The sequence below is a fragment of the Choloepus didactylus genome, chromosome 3 (genome assembly GCF_015220235.1).
Source record: "Choloepus didactylus isolate mChoDid1 chromosome 3, mChoDid1.pri, whole genome shotgun sequence".
NCBI classification, from domain to species: Eukaryota; Metazoa; Chordata; class Mammalia; order Pilosa; family Megalonychidae; genus Choloepus; species Choloepus didactylus.
Window position 1 is genome coordinate 95,103,816 of NC_051309.1, and position 16,846 is coordinate 95,120,661.

General features: G+C 40.0%; 2 pseudogenes; one reads left to right on the top strand and one right to left on the bottom strand.

The window, feature by feature from the left end:
• The window catches only part of LOC119530357, a 40,401-nt pseudogene that overhangs the window by 2,688 nt on the left and 20,867 nt on the right, over positions 1–16,846 (top strand).
• On the bottom strand, positions 4,698–8,431 carry LOC119529060 (annotated as a pseudogene).

Consider the following 16,846-nt stretch of genomic DNA (forward strand, 5'->3'; position numbering starts at 1 on the left):
CTTTTCTTACTTCTTTCATGTTATATAATTCAAATGCATAAAAAGCGATGGTAAATCTTCCCACAAATAAATGCCCAGGGCCAGATGGCTTCACAGGGGAATTCTACCAAACTTTCCAAAAAGATCTGACACCAATCTTAATATAAATGGCCAAATGCAGGGAGCATGCAAAGATGGATTTTATGGAGGCGGGAACCCTGGCTCAGAGGAGAATCCTGCCCAAGGCCTCATAGCTAGCAAGTAATGGAGCAAGAGCCAAACCCAGGTCTTTCTGACAGCAAGACCAACTCTTGTCACTACCATATTCATAGAGTTGCCAAACTGTTGGTCATGGAAACATTCCAGATAGGAGCAAGACTGATGCTGAATCTGGAACTTTTCAAATGTTTCCTTTGCTTTCAGTTTGCAGAAGGCGCCTTGCTGGATGGTCTGTACTGGAAGGCAGGGCCCAGTAACGGGACCGAAGCTGACAACCGAAGTTTCATTTACTATGAAAACCTGCTGTTAGGGGTACCACGTATTCGGCAACTCAAAGTCAGAAACAGATCCTGTTCCATCCCCCAGGACTTGAGAGATGAAATTAAAGAGTGCTATGACGTCTACTCTGTCAGTAGTGAAGACAGGGCTCCATTCGGTCCACGAAATGGAATCGCGTGTCGATGGCTCATGGCCACACGCTGCTGGCCTCATCCATTCATTCTCTGATTCCTTTGCCAAGGAGAAGAGAACTTAAGTGACTCTTCAGTGCTTAGGTTTAAGGCCTTGTCCAAATAGGACTTGGTTTCTCAAATTTCCTCCATTTTTTATCCCATTTCAGTTTCTGCCTGCATATTTTTCAAAAGGTTAAACCACTGACCATATGGGCCCCACAAGAGAAGTTATCCAAGCCTTGGGAGGTTTCTTTTAAGAGATTCTTGGACCCTATTTTTATACGTCCAGTAACAAGACATTACTAGATTGTTACTAGGAAATTTTCTTGTTCAGAAATTCTTTTTTTATTGGCTCTTTAAGTAAAGTGATGTTCAGAATACAATTATTAAAAGTGTGTAATATCTAGCTAAGCCAACTTGAAAGGTGAAATCACTGCCCTCCCCCCTACGTGGGATCAGACACCCAGGGGAGTGAATCTCCCTGGCAACGTGGAATATGACTCCCGGGGAGGAATGTAGACCTGGCATCGTGGGACGGAGAACATCTTCTTGACCAAAAGGGGGATGTGAAAGGAAATGAAATAAGCTTCAGTGGCAGAGAGAATCCAAAAGGAGCCGAGAGGTCACTCTGGTGGGCACTCTTACGCACACTTTAGACAACCCTTTTTAGGTTCTAAAGAATTGGGGTAGCTGGTGGTGGATACCTGAAACTATCAATCTGCAACCCAGAACCCATGAATCTCGAAGACAGTTGTATAAAAATGTAGCTTATGAGGGGTGACAAGGGGATTGGGAAAGCCATAAGGACCACACTCCACTTTGTCTAGTTTATGGATAGATGAGTAGAAAAATAGGGGAAGGAAACAAACAGACAAATGTACCCAGTGTTCTTTTTTACTTCAATTGCTCTTTTTCACTCTAATTATTATTCTTGTTATTCTTGTGTGTGTGCTAATGAAGGTGTCAGGGATTGATTTGGGTGATGAATGTACAACTATGTAATGGTACTGTGAACAATTGAAAGTACGATTTGTTTTGTATGACTGCGTGGTATATGAATATATCTCAATAAAATGAAGATTAAAAAAATAAAAAAAGTGTGTAATAAGGTTGTGAGGCAGTTTTTCTGTCTGATTTATATCCTAGCCTTCTCAAATGTGTGTGAATGGTTTTGCAGGGATTTTTTGTGCACTTGGCTAGCCATACTTAAGACATCCTGTGTATTAAGGGAGGACAAGCGTTATTTTTATGATTATTGTAGATATAAAGAAATAGGAATAGCTCTCAGGCTGTTTCAACGTGGATCTCTTGGGGCTGCTGCCCCTGAGTAAGTCACCATGGTCCCAAGGTGCCTTCTAAGTTTGCAAGTTCAGAGGTTTAATTCTTTCAACCCACCTATATCCTAGTCTCGGCAGCTGAGTCACCACTGACTACAGATTTGTTACTATACTGCAGGGAATACACTTTTATTATAAACAGATTCTTTGTTTACCATCCAGTACACACCCTATTTAGCACCAGTATCCATAAGAAACAAATTTAGTAAAAATCAAAAGATTTGGAATAAAGGGACTGAATAATCTTAAAAGGCACTTTTTTTTAGGTTGTAGTGTTGATTTGCTTTATAATGCTCCTTTTTCTATTCCTGCAAAGCAAATATATTCCCCTACACAATTATACCTTTTCCAATATTTTTTCTTACATTATTAATAAGAGAAATTTTATGCGACAACTATTCTGTGCCACACACTACATAGGAAGCATTCTTGTGCATTATCGCATTTAACCTTTGCAAACAATTCTAGGAAGTAGCTGTCATCCCCATTTTATAAATGAAGAAAGTAAGACTCAAATGCCCAAGGCATCACAGCTGGTAAATGAAAGAGCTGGACTTTAGTCAGACTCTAAAACTCATTACACCATGTTGCTTCTTCCATACTAATGACATTATTAGGATGGCTTCTTGACGTCCTCAGTTCACCACCAGAATCAAGCTTCTTGAGGGCAGGGGCTCTATTTTGTTCACCATTATATTTTCCAAGCCTGAAAAGTGCCTGGTGCATAAAAATACTCAGTAAGTATTTGTCAAATGTATAAACAAATAAGTCATTACCATTATAGAATGGACTGGAAGGGGTGTTTCTTGTGCATATTTAAACCACCATTGATCCTGCCATATTCACCGATATGGCAACTTTTATTGACTTTTCAGATCATTCCCATTCCACCTTCCCTTCACCTCCACTGTGAAAGAATAGTCTTCATTTGCCACCTGCACTAAAGCTTAAACAACTTGGCTTTTGACATCTCTCTTGGAAGCTGCCAGTGACCTCTAATTAGCAAATCCAGTCTTCATCCTCTTCAACCTCTACAGAATGTGCCAGTATTGACTGCTGGTTCTCTTGACTTCATTGTGTGACACTAAACTTTGTGTTCTCCTAACTCAAGTCCCCTTCTCTCATTTCTCCTCTCTCATTCCTGGGTTCTGGCTTCAGAGCTCTAGCTTTTCTTTCTCCATACTTTTTCCCTTGACATTCACATGGCTTCCACTCTCATCTCTGTCTGGCGATTCATTTCTTCAACAAATACACTGAGTGTCAACTATGTGCCAGGCATGTTCCAACAAAGTCCCCCTTTTGGCAGTATGCTTGGTGCTAGGGTAACAAAATGGTGAAAACAGAACAATTGAGTCTCCATTCATAGAGCTTAAATTCTAGGGATATAAGACAGAAAATAGACAAAACTATATTCTACCTCTATAACCCACCAACTCCTCTAATTCAATATGTTCCAAACTGAACTCATTCATTTCTCACTTGGATCTGCTTTTCCTCCTGTTAAGGGTACCACCATCTACCCCCTACCCAAAAAGAGACTTCAGGGTCATTTTGGAGATCTCCTTATCCCCTTCCCCAACCTCCAAAGTAGTTGCCAAGTTCTGTTGACATTCGCCATGGGGTGATGCTCAGCCTGGTCCCTCCTTTTCCTTCCCACCACACTCCTCTAGTTCAAACCCTCTCCACTCTTAGTTATTATGGGAACTGCAATCTTTGCAGAGTTGCGGGTCCCGAAGACCACCCCCAGGTTCAGTGAGTCACTAGGAGGACTTCCAGGACTCAGCATATAGTTGTATTCACGGCTAAAATTTATTACAACAAAAGGATTCAAAGCAAAATCAGTAAAGGGATAAGGCACATGGGGCAAATGCCAGAGGAAACCAGGCACAAGCTTCCAGTGGTCCAGAAGAATCACAAAGGGTGCAATTAATTCCCTCAGCAGTGAGTTCTGACAGCACGTGTGAAACGTTGTCTACCAGGGAAGCTCATCGGAGACTCTGTGCCCAAGGTTTTTATTGCAGTCTGGTCTGTAGGCACTCTTTGCCTAGCTTGTACCAAAATTCCAGACTTCCAGAAGGAAAGCAGATGTTCAGCATAATCCACACTGTTTGTACAATTTAGGCACAGTGAGCCACTCTTATTGTTCAGGGAGGGTTTTGTATCAATGTAGAGAGCTATCAGTCTGAGCAGAAGACTCTCAGGCTTGCTATGTTAACTCTTTTCTGCACACTAGCCCTCTGTTCCTCACCACTCAGACTTTCCTGCCACCATCAGTAACCCTGTTCTGTACCTCTCAGAAATGCTCCATTCAGTGACTCCATCATACTCGTTCATCACAATTTGATGACTGTCCATCTTTCAACCTTCTTCTTCTTGTCATATGGGAGCAAAACTGAACTACTTGCTGGATGCCTTCGATTTCTCTAAATCCTACCTACCTTTCATGGTCAAGATCCAACACAGCTTCTCTGGTCCACCTCTCCCGGCACCTGACCCCTAAGTAAGGATGCTCTTCTCTGAGCTACGATAGCAATTTCCCTTTATTTATTTTTGTGGTCCTTATTATAATCTATCTCATATTTTAATGTTTTAATGGCAACTCTTCTGTCCCTACTTATTATAAATTTGGCAAGGAAAGGATCTTGCTTCATCTTTTTTTTTTTTTTTTTAAGCAGGTTGGTTAAGTTTACTGCCTTTACCTAGAAATTCTTCATAGAAAACTGTGTCTTGGATTAGCACTCAGCACCCTGCTCTGAGCTCTGAGAAAACTTGTCTTCTTCTGAGCTACCCCATCTTTCTTTGGGATAAGAGACCATTTGGGACACTTCCACCTCTTCTTTTTAACTTCTTTCTTAGGCTTCTTCTCATAGACTGGATTCTCTCAGATAGCAGCATGGTCTTTCCTGTACATCTCCTCCATCGTGTCAGGAGTTTACGTTGTTTATGTATTGAGAGAATTGTTTATTGTAAGCATCTTCATCTTCTTCCATTGGGTAACACAAATAATATGCAATGTTCTTACCCACGATGTGCTTCTGATTTATGCCTGTGTTCTAGTTTGCTAATGCTGCCTGAATGCAAAACACCAGGAATGGATTGGCTTTTATAAAGGGGGTTTATTTGGTTACAAAGTTACAGTCTTAATGCCATAAAGTGTCCAAGGTAACACATCAGCAATCAGGTACCTCCACTGGAGGATGGCCAGAGTTCTGCTCCAGAGTTCTTGTTTCAAAATGGCTTTCTCCCAGGACTTTCCTCTCTAGGCTGCAGTTCCTCAAAAATGTCACTCTTAGTTGCTCTTGGGGTGTTTGTCCTCTCTTAGCTTCTTTGGAGAAAGAGTCTGTTTTCAATGGCCATCTTCAAACTGTCTCTCATCTGCAGCTGCTCTCTCAGTTTCTGCGCATTCTTGAAAGTGTCCCTCTAGGCTATAGCAAGCTCGCTCCTTCTGTCTGAGCTTATATAGGGCTCCAGTAAACTAATCAAGGCCCATGCTGAATGGGCAGGGCCACATCTCCATGGAAATAATCCAATGAAAGATCTTGCCCACAGTTGACTGATCACATCTCCACGGAAACATCCAATCAAAAGTCTCCAACCCAATCAACACCAATACATTGCCTGCCCACCCAAGACTGCATCAAAGATAGTGGTGTTTTGGGGGACATAATACATCCAAACCAGCACATTCCACCCCCTGGACGCTAAAATGCCATGATCTTTCCATATACAAAATACATTCATCCCATCACAATATCACAAAAGCTTAAATCATTTCAGTAACAATAGATAAGTACAAGAGCCCATTAAATCAGATACAGGCATGGTTTGTCCGAAGACATAATTTCCCTCTAGCTGTGGACCTGTGAAACTTAGAACGTTATGTACTTCCAATATACAAAGGAGGGACATTCACAGAATAAACATTCCCATTGAAACAGAAAGAAAAGCAGGGTTTAAGGGACCAAAACAGTTCCTAACACCCGCAGGGCAAACTCCATTAGATTTCAAAGTCTGTGAGTCATTTACAGAATGACGTTGCTTCTTTGGGGCTAGAGAGAGAGGGAGTCAAACATATCCTAAGGGCCTTTGCAGCAGCCCTTTCCTCTTCAAATGCTGGGGTGAGTGCTCCAACATATCCACACCTTGGGGAGACCACCTTCTTGGCCCCACCCTCCTCAAACATTGGGACAGCACCTGGATTCTCTTCCATCTCCGGGGCACACACTCAACCCCTTCAGAACAGTGGGATGGTGGCCAGGCTCTTCCCAATCCTTTGGGAATGTGCTCTACCCTCTTTGAGTCCTGAGGCGGCAACACCTTCCCTTAACATCAAGGGGGAAGGCCCACTCTAGACCTCTGGGCAAACTCACCCTTTCCATGTGTGTAGGCCACTCCACTCTCCCAGCCCAAGACCTCTTGACTCCAGAACTCAACCTTCATGGCTCTGTCTCTGAAGAAATTTTTTCTTCAATATATTCCTTGTCTGCCTCCTCCAGGCCAGACTGGCAGCATCTCCATCAATAAAGATCTCGCAAAACTTCTCTTGGCTTCACATGAAGCACACAGGGGTCAAAGCCATCAGACAATAGGACTTTCCACAAATCCTTTCTGGATAGCTCCATCTCCAATTTTGGCTTGTACTGGAATGGCAGTCAGTTTCCATGTTTGGTTAAATCCTCATGTTGGGCTGTAACTTCTGGGATTCCACCCATTGAAAGCCCAGAATTTTTCAAACCATCAGTTTCTGGTTTCTTTGAACCCAAGAGTTCAGTTCTAAGTTTATCTCTCTCCACTTCCATTTTACTATAAGCTGCAAGGAGAAGCCATGCTATATCTACAACTTCTAGTTTTAAAATCTCTTCAGCCAAGTATCCCAGCTCCTCACTTTCTCAAATTGTGTCTTCCATCCAGCACCAGGACTCAATTTTGCCAAATTCTCTGCCACTTTAAAACAAGGATCACCTTTCTTCCAGTTTGCAACATCACATTCATCATTTTTGCTCAAGTCCTCATCAGAAGTATCTTTAGAGTCTGTATTTCCACAAACAGTCTCTTCAAAGAAGTTTAGGCCTTTTCTATCAAGCTCCTCACAATTCTTCCAGAATCTTCCCCTTATACATTGAAAAAGCCATTCCAACATGTTTGGTATTTGCAAACACAGCAGCACCAGCTCCCCAATTCTCTGGTACCAAAATCTGTTCTCTGGTAGCAAAATCTGATGCTGCCTGAATGGAAAACACCAGAAATGGATTGGCTTTTATAAAGGGAGTTTATTTGGTTACAAAGTTATAGTCTTAATGCCATGAAGTGTCCAAAGTAACACATCAGCAATCGGGTACCTCCACTGGAAGATGGCCAATGGTGTCCGGAAAACCTCTGTTAGCTGGGAAGGCACGTGGCTGGCATCTGCTCCAGAGTTCTGGTTTCAAAATGACTTTCTCCCAGGATGTTCCTCTCTAGGCTGCAGTTCCTCAAAAATGTCACTCTTAGTTGCTCTTGGGGTGTTTGTTCTCTCTTAGCTTCTCTGGAAAAAGAGTCTGCTTTCAATGGTTGTCTTCAAACTGTCTCTCATCTACAGCTGCTCTCTCAGCTTCTGCACATTCTTGAAAGTATCCCTCTAGGCTGTAGCAAAGCTTGCTCCTTCCATCTGAGCTTATATAGTGCTCCAGTAAATTAATCAAGGCCCATGCTGAATGGGTGGGGCCACACCTCCATGGAAATAATCCAATGAAAGATCTCATCCACAATTGACTGATCACGTCTCCATGGAAACATCCAATCAAAAGTCTCCAACCCAATCAACACCAATACGTTTCCTGCCCACACAAGACTGCATCAAAGATAGTGGTGTTTTGGGGGACATAATACATCCAAACCAGCACAGTCTGCATTGAATTCCTTGCTTTCTGAATCATACCTGGGGAATCGTTTGAAGGGTAGACAAGCCTCCATCCAAAGCTCCCTTTGGACCCCCAAACACTTTATTTTCAGTGGTAGTTCTGGAAGCCCTGCATCCAAATAGCAGGTGAGGGCACCAGGTTGACCATCAATACTTTCCACATTGTATTCACATCCAGTTACCTCCACTTGGCCTTCACAGATCTTGTCCATGCCAAACCTGTTGAGAAGCCTGTGGGCCAGCCCAGTATAATACGCTGCAGCATAATTTGTCAGGCCAAGTTTCATACCATACTTTGGGAGTTCATGAGCATAAGCTGTGCAGATTGTTCAGGCATAAGCAATCTGACAAATCATATCCCTGTAAGTTACACAAAGTGACATCTTGTTTTTGGGTGTGTTATACTTATTTTTATTCTGGATTACCAGTTATTTCCAAACATAATAATCAGTTTTACCCTCTCATCTTCTGAATTTCACTTGGTAGCTCTTAAAATAGACTTTATTCTTGAGAACTCTAACAAAGTCCCTCTTGCAGAATAGAGATCCTTGTCTGCAGCTCACCAAAGACCTTTGTGTCATCTTTGTATCCACATTACTGCCAAAGAAGCATCAGTTCCCATGAAAATCCTTATAAATCTTGTTGGATTGAATCCTCAAATACTGTATATAATTGCAGACAGTGGGCTTTGATGAACTCGTCCCTCTTTTGGTTGTAGCCATATAAACTAATGGCAACCAACACAGGATTTAGAGGCAGACAGTCCTGGTGTAGATTCCTGACTCTCATACTCACGCTTTGGGACCAAGTTAACTGCACTGAGAGTCAGGGTGCTCCATCCTCAAATGGGGTTAATGACTGTGCCTGACAAACAAAACATTTATGAAGCCCCATGCCAAATACATTACCTAGCTTGATAAAAGTTATTTATTACGTATGTTTTATCTTACCAGGAACCAACTATCTGTAATTGCTACAAGCATTTCACCAATGTGACCTGTTTATTTTGTTTTTGTTTTTTAATTAGTTGGACTACACGAACAAAAAAGACTTGAATGATAGTAGCCACTGGGAAATGATTGCAACTTACAGTGGAGCTGGCTATTACCTGGATTTGTCAAGAAAAAGAGAGGAAACAGCTGTCCAGGTTGCTTACCTCAAGAAAAATGTCTGGCTGGACTGAGGAACCAGGGCAACTTTTATTGACTTTTCAGTATACAACGCCAACATTAACCTGTTCTGTGTGGTCAGGTGTGTCCTAAGGGCTGTGTGTCCTGAGGTGTGTTCTGTGTAGCTATATGTGCATCTTCTTCTAGAAACAGACTAGAAAACCACTTCTTGCAATTGACTAGATGAAGTATCAAAGATTAGGGCTGATAGCAAGAGAAGGGTGAAGACTGAAGTTTTACTAAGATAAGGATATTGTGGGGAGGGGAGGAGTTAAGATCCTAGAATATTGTGAGCTGGAAGGAACTGTAAGTCTGGTTCAAGTGCCCCCCAATGCTGGAACATTTCCAGAAGAAGCTTTATGCTTTTCTAATATTTATCCTTACGCGTTACGATGATCAGTGCTACATGCTTCTCCAGCAAGTATCCCAGCCATCAATTCTTGACCCTCAGATGATATGCTTGCTATTAGAACACAGGCTCAGTAGTCACAGACCGTGGTTGATGTTCAAGAGGACACCCAGGTACCAGCTTAGGCTCCAAACTCACCAAAGGCACATAAAGTTCCTTGTACAGATCCTGTGATGCTGCCGTCCTAGCAACTCAGTAGGAGATAGTGAGGAGACTGAAGAAGACACTACTGGCTTGCTCTGAGGCCTCTTCTTGTTCATTCATTCATTCAGCAAACATTTATTGAGCATCTAATACATGCCAGACACTGTTTTAGGCACTTGGCATATACACCAGTGAACAGAACAAAGATCTCTACTCTTGCAGAGCTTGCATTCTACTGGGAGGAGACAGACAATAAATAATAAACAAAATATAAGTAAAGTGTATAGTATGTTAAAAGGTAATAAATGCTATTTTAAAAAAGGGAAAAGTAGAGCAAGATCAAGAGGGATCTGGAGTTTACCCACTTTACTCCTCGTGGTGAACAGTCTGCAACACCCAGACATTGCCAACGTGGATTACTGCTCGTATATTTACACCAAAATAAGGATGATAATTTTTTTTTTTTTTTTTTTTTTTTTTTTTTTTTTTTTTTTTTGCATAGCCAGTGTGGGTTTGGCATCATTTTTTGAGGCTAAATTCAAGTTTGTTTTACATGGCCAGTTGGTTGGATTTTCCCAGTCCTTGTACATGGATCAAGTAATACTTATTACTAGAAATGAATAAAAATCTATTGCAATTATTATTGAATTTTTCCTCATGATTCCAGTAAAGATAAGAAGAGAATAAAAACAGGCAGACAACTCTGTTTGACATTTAAGTAAATAACCTATTTATAGAAGGTCTTAACTGTTTCTTTCACTTTCTCCCCATACATTAAGGATGAATACTGTCAAAGCAATTACTTCTTTCTCTACGCTGTTTTTTAAGCTTCTGGAAGTGTTAGCAGATGCAGGGCCAGAGAGGGAAAATTTGACACAGAGAGGCAACTTTTTTGAGTTTACACTGCGGCTGGACTGTCACGTGGCTCTTCATTTCAAAATGGCTCTGCTGAGTTTCTGATTCTCACCCTACCCTCCAACAAATTAGATAGGAAAGAAAGAAAGAAGGGAGAATGGACAAAGAAAAGAAAGGAACGCTTTTCATGCTTCTTTGATCAATTCTAATCCACTATTGTTCTTGCCTTTCTTTGATTATTGCTCATACGTGAGTCCTGTATACTCAGATTCTAGCTAGGGTTATCCATACTGTAACGGGATAGATAGTTATGCTTCATAGCTTAATTAGCTATTTTTTAATTAAGGAGCTAGAAATTTTAGCCCTGGTTATGTAGGGAGACTCTACCATTAAGTGACTCACCTAACTTACTCAGTGTGACACCTACAGAAGAGAAATTGACGACAGTAATGCCCATTTCAATTATGGTAAACCACCATAGACAATGCTATCGAGAGGAATGTAAAAAATTATATCACTATTGCAGACAAGCAGACAATTGTTGAGTACCTATTAACTACCAGGCTCTGGTAGTGATAGAAAATGTAAACCCTAGCAAAGAAACTATTGGATACTAATTATGTGCTACCTAATAAATGAATGAGAGACTCAGTCCCTCATATAGGTTCAAAATATATTTCTGACTTTCCAACCAGATCATACATGTTTTCAGTGCATGACATTTTTTTTTATGTTTTTTTGTGTGTTGTCCAGTACAATGACTTGCATTTAATAGACATCCTGGTAAAGCTTGTTTGTTCATTAACTTTTACATTAAAAAAGAAAAAACGAGATAGCATTTTGAGGCAGTGTTATTACCAGGGAAGTAGTGAGTAGGACATAATCCCTTTGGGCTGGGAGGCCTTAGGAAGTCTTACTCCTTTTATGGCAAAAATTCTACAAGTATGGAGTTACAGACTATGATAAAACATCATACAACTAGTTTGGGGTGACTTGAGGTAGCAATTTTATTACCTTATAGTACGGGAACAGAACAGATGGACATCCTTTCCTGGCTTTACCCACGTGTTGTTATTGTTGTTATTGTTTTAATTGCTCTTTTATTGCAACACAGGTTATTGGCTGAATTCCCAGCAACAGGCGGTGTGATCTTGGCAATTCCAGCCTGGAAAGCTGATCGAATATGTTACAACTTATGATTTCTTCCTGGCAGCCTGTGAGATTGTCTTTTTTTTTTTTATCCTTTACCATGTAATGGAAGAGATATTGGAAATTCTCATTCACAAGCTACACTATTTCAGGAGTTTCTGGAATTGTCTGGATGTTGTGATCATTGTGGTAGGTTTGAGAACAATACCAAATTCCCTACTTAGTTTTTAAAGCAGGTTAATTAGAGTCTTTGGTCTCCTCAGCATTGTGGATCTTGATATTTCTGAAGGAGAATCTAAAAGTTCTCATCTGTTACAGCAACTTCAGTGTTACTCATCAGTTTCTTATTTTGCATGAGTAACCCTTCTGAATTGGGAAGTGGAGAGGCATTTACAGTAAGCTGTCAGCCAGACACACTGACAAGAATAACTCAGCAGTTTATTGTGTGAATTTGCCATGTCATATGGGGGGAGGGGAGCACGATGTTTCGCTTTGTTGCTAATGATATTTTTCTTCAACTGCTAGTAAAATTAGTTCCTATTTTTCCACACATGTGTAAACTTATGGCATGAAGAAACATCCTGAAAAGATTTTGAGTGGCAGAGAAAACCTGCCGGCAGTTTAGAATTCCCTATAAATAATCTGTAAAGGACAAAATTTAAGTATTGGTCATCAAGGTTTTCAGTATATGGTATAAGAAATCATAAGAAGGCAGAGTTCTGATGTGGTCAAGATGATGGCATCTTGTAGAACCTACGCCTGTCCTTGACACAATTAAAAGTCTAACCCTTGTTCAAAATGCTTTTCCATCACTGCCCTCTTAATCATTTCCTTCCTGAGGCCTCAGTGTAGAAATGTATTTTTACAAGCTTTTCCTTCTTTGGCAATAGCAGATAACCTTTTGCTAACACGTGTATGCATATAGTGACATGCTTAATTGTTACGTGCTTAAAAGTTTTGATTGGCAGAGCAGTAACATAAATGACTCTATAATCACCCTTCCCACTTTCCCAAGACAGAGATGCCTTACCTGATTAGCGTGCTCTCCATCGTCCTACTTCATGATCATTATTCTTTCCCACACCCCATCCCTAAAAAGTCGTTTTGACTTTATAAAGCATTTATGCTGAGTCACTATCAAGTCATTTCTTACCAGAGTTAACTGAAAAAACAAGAAAATTGTTATTCAGGTATGAGTAAAAGAACACCTAAGGCATAAAAAAGAATTATACAGGTTTTGCTTGGAAATAACAATATTATCAACAGCAGCAACAATAATAACAAGAATTGCCAACACTTTAGAAGCTGCTCTGCTAGACACAGTTTCAAGTACGTTCTATACACAGTGGCTCATTTGGTCCTCATAAGAACCCTCTTAACCAGTCAGTCACTGCCTCTGAAGCCCCTTAAATGCATACCTAATACAACTTCATAAAGAGGTAACTTTTACGTAAAATAAAATTTCCTGTAGAACAGATATGGTGTGGAAGGAAACTTGACGCTGTTAGGAGTACATCCATTTTTTCAGGATGGCTGTGTAACATCACGTTAATCACTGTGGATAAAAACCCTTGACCCCCTAATTCTCAACTTCACAATGAAAAAAGTTACAATAGAATTTCAGTATTTAAGGAAGCAGGAGAGGCCATGATCCTGGAAATAGTTTTTCAGCATATTTCTATATTGGATGAGAGCGGAGTGCAATCCATATAATACTGAAAATTAGTCTAGAGCACAATTATTGCTTGGAACTTTGAGGATGCACTTACTGCATTTTTTTGTTTCTATTTAAATAGTCATTGAGAATAATTGTAAAAAGCTGAATGTGATAATATGCCAATTTATAACAGGAATCTTTTTTTTAATCAAATAACTTTAATATTTGATTAAATGTATTTGCTAGTCAGCAAAAGACTAATCAGTGGCATCCAGCTTTTCTGCTCATACACTCCTATCAGTGAAAATTCTGACAACACACACCAATATATTGCATTTATCAATTATATACATATTTACAAAATTATAAATCTATGTGTATATTTGTGTGTGTGTGCTGGTAAAACAACTACCTCTGTAAAAACATATACATACATAGACTTTTAAAAGATTGTGGTAAAAATAAATTCAATAGAATTCTAAGACTTTCTTACTACCCACAGAGAAGTTCTGATATCCACTTTGGAGACACTGGAAAAAATAGCTGATGATATCATTGAACTTGAAGCTAGTTTCCTTGGCTTTGCAGCCATGGTATTTTGCAAGTATTTCTTTGAAAACTTGCTTCATTATGCTATTGTCCTTATTTTAAAAAATTCTTAATACTGCCAAAACAACAATTCAGACAGTGTGAATTTATAAAAAAGAAGGAAGGGCTACTGGAATCCCACTTCTCTTTTGAAACTTTCCTTGACCAAGTAGAAGAAAGTTCATGCTTTCTGTTCATCCCTAAAACATACCCTTTGTTTCATTAGACCTTAAAATCTATGAAAAGAGTCAAGACTTTTGGTCTTATTTGACCCAAATTTGCTCAAGTCCACCTGAAACTTGAAAAGAAACGATGTCCTAAATATAAATATAACATCTTGGAATCACTTTGAAATTTTTTCCTCTATTTTTCTGTCTTTCTTTCTCTAACCAAACCCTCTGAAGACTACAGGCTTGTTTCATTCTGTCATTTGTCTAAGTAGTAGTCTTTCAAAACTAGCAGAATGATGAAAACAGAAGATTAGTTCACTTATTCAATAAGTATTTTCTGAGCACTTAGTATGTACCTGACACAGTTCTAGGCATTGGAGATACAGAATTGAGCAAAACAACCAATTTTCCTCCCCTCATGAAGCTTATATTCTGATAGGAGAGAATGTTGGCACAACAGAACCCAAAAAGCACATGAAATCTCTTTCCTCACCTCTTCCCTCATTTGCAATTTTGAAGTAGAAGTCTCAAGAAAATTCAGGGCATGAATATGAGTTGATGTTGTATAAATGACCACCTACTCTATATTTTTATAAGCATTTTGCCTGTGCAGAGTAAACACAACTGGACTGGATGATAAATTGTATGTAGAGAGAGTTATTAAAGGGTTTTGCTGGAATCATTTTAGTCAAACAACCCAGTTTCTTCTCCCTTAGCTAAGATCATATGGAAAAAAGATTTTCAGAGTATTCTAGAGAGCTCAAAGAAGACATTCCTAGCACCAGCACAAGAAGTATAAGTTTGGTTCTGGAAATCCTTCATAGAGAATGAAGGGAAGGTGGCAAGTTTTGCTTTTTTTCCGGAGTTATGTTGGCAGCCAAGAAGGATTTGCTTTGATAATAGCCTCACTGGACCTGGACAGCCATCTCAGAGTGCTGATGAAGTGGTCTTCAGCCAACATCCATGACAAGAGACGATAGACAGCGCTAGGCACAGCCCACCCTCTACAGATTCAGGCCCCACATAAGGGTTACCTCCCAGCACCTTCCACACATACAGTGGTTGATGCCACGTGATGGTAGATGCCCAGAAGGGGCCAATGTTCCCCTCGAATCTGGTTTTGTAGCCCAAAACCAAAACAGACATGAAAGTTGTACGGTCATGAGGTGAGGAAAAGGGGAAAGTACTTGGCTCACATATTCCCCTAACAAGACTTCTCAAGCCCTCTCTCTCAATCACTCCCACCATCTTTTGAGACCAAGCTCATTGTTTCCTCTTAACGCACCCTCCTTTTTGGTGCATCTTGTATCACCTTTCACGTTATGGCATCCAATGGCACAAGGAATCATATAATCAGGAAGGCCTCACAGAATCTTGACCTAGAATTGAGTTTTAAATGCACACCTCTTCTGAGTAGTTCATTAATTACACCCTTCCTTTTCCCAAGGCCTAATGTACATTTCTATGTATGGAAAACTTTTTTTTTGTATTATTTAACTTGGTGTATTTATCTGGTCTGGAAGCAAGTGTAAGTTTCTTGAGAACAAGGTTTGTGCATTTTACTTCTATGTATTCCTTTTAGCCCCTAGCACACTGCTAAATAAATAAAGAAATCCGACATGTACTTGTTGAATAAAAGAGAGAGGATGGCAAGAAATTGGAGAATGGAGAGAAACTAGAAAATAAAAAAAAAAAATTAAAACAAAAAAAAAAACAGAAAATGAGATGAGGCTGAGAAAGCAGAAGTGTGGAAAGTGACTTAAGTGAGAATGGCAGAAAAAACAGGAGGCATTTCTTTTAAGAGTTTCATTTTGTTATAGGGCCATCTCTTCCATAGGCACACATGAGCATACATGTATACTCATTGGATTTCTCTTCCCAACTCAGAAGTTTTATGGCATGCTGAACACTTGCTATTTGTGTGAATAACTTGCTATGAAAGCTGATGGGTAGGGATAATGATGAGCATTGAATTTACACATTGGTGAAGAAAAATAAACTAGCTATTTTAAGGTGAGTTATACTTCTAATGCACTGTAATAAAATATAACTCTTTTGTTTTCCAGCTATCAGTGGTAGCTATAGGAATTAATATATACAGAGCATCAAATGTGGAGGTGCTGCTACAGTTTCTGGAAGATCAAAATACTTTCCCCAACTTTGAGCATCTGTCATACTGGCAAATACAGTTTAATAATGTAGCTGCTGTCACAGTATTTTTTGTCTGGATTAAGGTAATTTATCAATTTCATGTTTTGGATTTTTTTTTTTTTTTTAATCTTCGAATTTCTATTCCCTACCTGTACCCTGTTCCCCAATAACCTATATTCTAGATTCTGAATCTCTGAGTTTGCTTATTCTACTTATTTCATATCATTGGGATAATGTATCAGATTTTTAACAATATTTCTTCTTCTTTTTATTAATGTGAGTCACACAAAATGTTGCAGGACTTAAATTTGCCTTTGTGGCCAAATTCAAGTGGCCAGCCAAGGCTGCTCCATAGTTTACATGTAAAATAAAATCATGGGACACCTGTGATCACTCACCTTGGGGTGAGTGACACTGCTTCTCCTGCTCCCTGCATTCTTGCCAATGCAATAAGAGGCCCTTTTCTTGTGTCTGCCGGGCCTGGGTCTCCAGGCTGCCCTGAGCTGGGTCAGGTCCTAGCTCCCCCTTACACGGGGTGACCAGGTGAAGGAAGAGGAACAAAGAGAAAGAGGAGGAAGGGTCAGATGAGGGGGAGAGAGAGATGCTGTCCTTGGAAGTGCTCACTGGAAGGACTGCCTGTTTTCCTGAAGGAGGCGATAGGCAGTCTT